Consider the following 4,141-nt stretch of genomic DNA (forward strand, 5'->3'; position numbering starts at 1 on the left):
GACGCTCCCCATCCAACCTGATAGAGCTTGAGAGGATCTGCAGAGAAGAATGGGAGAAACTCCCCAAATACGGGTGTGCCAAGCTTGTAGCATCACACCCAAGAAGACTCGATGCTGTAATCGCTGCCAAAGGTGGTTCAACAAAGTACGTAGTAAAGGGTCTGAATACATACAGTGAGGGAAAAAAGTATTTGATCCCCTGTTGATTTTGTACGTTTGCCCACTGACAAAGAAATGATCAGTCTATAATTTTAATGGTAGGTTTATTTGAACAGTGAGACACAGAATAACAACAAAAAAGTCCAGAAAAACGCATGTAAAAAATGTTATAAATTGATTTGCATTTTAATGAGGGAAATAAGTATTTAACCCCCCTCTCAATCAGAAAGATTTCTGGCTCCCAGGTGTCTTTTATACAGGTAACGAGCTGAGATTAGGAGCACACTCTTAAAGGGAGTGCTCCTAATCTCAGTTTGTTACCTGTATAAAAGACACCTGTCCACAGAAGCAATCAATCAATCAGATTCTAAACTCTCCACCATGGCCAAGACCAAAGAGCTCTCCAAGGATGTCAGGGACAAGATTGTAGACCTACACAAGGATGGAATGGGCTACAAGACCATCACCAAGCAGCTTGGTGAGAAGGTGACAACAGTTGGTGCGATTATTCGCAAATGGAAGAAACACAAAATAACTGTCAATCTCCCTCGGCCTGGGGCTCCATTCAAGATCTCACCTTGTGGAGTTGCAATGATCATGAGAACGGTGAGGAATCAGCCCAGAACTACACGGGAGGATCTTGTCAATGATCTCAAGGCAGCTGGGACCATAGTCACCAAGAAAACAATTGGTAACACACTATGCCGTGAAGGACTGAAATCCTGCAGCGCCCGCAAGGTCCCCCTGCTCAAGAATGCACATATACAGGGCCGTCTGAAGTTTGCCAATGAACACCTGAATGATTCAGAGGAGAACTGGGTGAAAGTGTTGTGGTCAGATGAGACCAACTTCGAGCTCTTTGGCATCAACTCAACTCGCCGTGTTTGGAGGAGGAGGAATGCTGCCTATGACCCCAAGAACACCATCCCCACCGTCAAACATGGAAGTGGAAACATTATGCTTTGGGGGTGTGTTTCTGCTAAGGGGACAGGACAACTTCACTGCATCAAAGGGACGATGGACGGGGCCATGTACCGTCAAATCTTGGGTGAGAACCTCCTTCCCTCAGCCAGGGCATTGAAAATGGGTCGTGGATGGGTATTCCAGTATGACAATGACCCAAAACAAACGGCCAAGGCCACAAAGGAGTGGCTCAAGAAGAAGCACATTAAGGTCCTGGAGTGGCCTAGCCAGTCTCCAGACCTTAATCCCATAGAAAATCTGTGGAGGGAGCTGAAGGTTCGAGTTGCCAAACGTCAGCCTCAAAACCTTAATGACTTGGAGAAGATCTGCAAAGAGGAGTGGAACAAAATCCCTCCTGAGATGTGTGCAAACCTGGTGGCCAACTACAAGAAACGTCTGACCTCTGTGATTGCCAACAAGGGTTTTGCCACCAAGTACTAAGTCATGTTTTGCAAAGGGGTAAAATACTTATTTCCTTCATTAAAAATGCAAATCAATTTATAACATTTTTGACATGCGTTTTTCTGGATTTTTTTGTTGTTATTCTGTCTCTCACTGTTCAAATAAACCTACCATAAAAATTATAGACTGATCATGTCTTTGTCAGCGGGCAAACGTACAAAATCAGCAGGGGATCAAATACTTTTTTCCCTCACTGTATGTAAATGATATATTAAAGTTTTTATTAATGTATTAATGAATTAATGTTAATATTAATATTTATGTAAATGTAATACTTCATTATTTCTTTATTTATATGAATTAAAAACAAAAATGTGTTTTGGCTTCGTCATTATGTGTATATTGATGAGGATTTTTATTTTATTTTAGTCTATTTTAGAATAAGGCTGTAACGTAACAAAATGTGGGAAAAGCCAATGGGTCTGAACACTTTCCGAATGCACTGTATTGTTACAATATGTAGGAGCAGTATAGACCTAGTCTGTTCATTATATACATCTATATGATGTATTGTTACACCATGTAGGAGCAGTATAGACCTAGTCTGTTCATTATATACATCTATATGATGTATTGTTACACCATGTAGGAGCAGTATAGACCTAGTCTGTTCATTATATACATCTATATGATGTATTGTTACACCATGTAGGAGCAGTATAGACCTAGTCTGTTCATTATATACATCTACATGATGTATTGTTACACCATGTAGGAGCAGTATAGATCTAGTCTGGTCATTATATACATCTATATGATGTACAGTGGGGAAAAAAGTATTTAGTCAGCCACCAATTGTGCATGTTCTCCCACTTAAAAAGATGAGAGAGGCCTGTAATTTTCATCATAGGTACACGTCAACTATGACAGACAAAATGAGAGAAAAAAAATCCAGAAAATCACATTGTAGGATTTTTAATGAATTTATTTACAAATTATGGTGGAAAATAAGTATTTGGTCAATAACAAAAGTTTCTCAATACTTTGTTATATACCCTTTGTTGGCAATGACACAGGTCAAATGTTTTCTGTATGTCTTCACAAGGTTTTCACACACTGTTGCTGGTATTTTGGCCCATTCCTCCATGCAGATCTCCTCTAGAGCAGTGATGTTTTGGGGCTGTCGCTGGGCAACACAGACTTTCAACTCCCTCCAAAGATTTTCTATGGGGTTGAGATCTTGAGACTGGCTAGGCCACTCCAGGACCTTGAAATGATTCTTACGAAGCCACTCCTTCGTTGCCCGGGCGGTGTGTTTGGGATCATTGTCATGCTGAAAGACCCAGCCACGTTTCATCTTCAATGCCCTTGCTGATGGAAGGAGGTTTTCACTCAAAATCTCACGATACATGGCCCCATTCATTCTTTCCTTTACACGGATCAGTCGTCCTGGTCCCTTTGCAGAAAAACAGCCCCAAGGCATGATGTTTCCACCCCCATGCTTCACAGTAGGTATGGTGTTCTTTGGATGCAACTCAGCATTCTTTGTCCTCCAAACACGACGAGTTGAGTTTTTACCAAAAAGTTATATTTTGGTTTCATCTGACCATATGACATTCTCCCAATCCTCTTCTGGATCATCCAAATGCACTCTAGCAAACTTCAGACGGACCTGGACATGTACTGGCTTAAGCAGGGGGACACGTCTGGCAGTGCAGGATTTGAGTCCCTGGCAGTGTTACTGATGGTAGGCTTTGTTATTTTGGTCCCAGCTCTCTGCAGGTCAATCACTAGGTCCCCCCGGGTGGTTCTGGGCTTTTGCTCACCGTTCTTGTGATCATTTTGACCCCACGGGGTGAGATCTTGCGTGGAGCCCCAGATCGAGGGAGATTATCAGTGGTCTTGTATGTCTTCCATTTCCTAATAATTGCTCCCACAGTTGATTTCTTCAAACCAAGCTGCTTACCTATTGCAGATTCAGTCTTCCCAGCCTGGTGCAGGTCTACAATTTTGTTTCTGGTGTCCGTTGACAGCTCTTTGGTCTTGGCCATAGTGGAGTTTGGAGTGTGACTGTTTGAGGTTGTGGACAGGTGTCTTTTATACTGATAACAACTTCAAACAGGTGCCATTAATACAGACAATGAGTGGAGGACAGAGGAGCCTCTTAAAGAAGAAGTTACAGGTCTGTGAGAGCCAGAAATCTTGCTTGTTTGTAGGTGACCAAATACTTATTTTCCACAATAATTTGCAAATAAATTCATTCAAAATCCTACAATGTGATTTTCTGGATTTTGTTTTCTCAATTTGTCTGTCATAGTTGACATGTACCTATGATGAAAATTACAGGCCTCTCATCTTTTTAAGTGGGAGAACTTGCACAATTGGTGGCTGACTAAATACTTTTTCCCCCACTGTATTGTTACACCATGTTGGAGCAGTATAGACCTAGTCTGTTCATTATATACATCTATATATACATATATCAGTATGGATCTACAGTAGATAGTTACTTATTTAGATTTTGTTTGACTTAATGAAACTGCCTTAAATGCAGATGTGCTGTAGTATAATTGTTTTTATTCTTACTCATTAAAAATCTGCACTAATCAATCAGCAC

Source organism: Coregonus clupeaformis, unplaced genomic scaffold (genome assembly GCF_020615455.1).
Source record: "Coregonus clupeaformis isolate EN_2021a unplaced genomic scaffold, ASM2061545v1 scaf3071, whole genome shotgun sequence".
Lineage (NCBI taxonomy): Eukaryota > Metazoa > Chordata > Actinopteri > Salmoniformes > Salmonidae > Coregonus > Coregonus clupeaformis.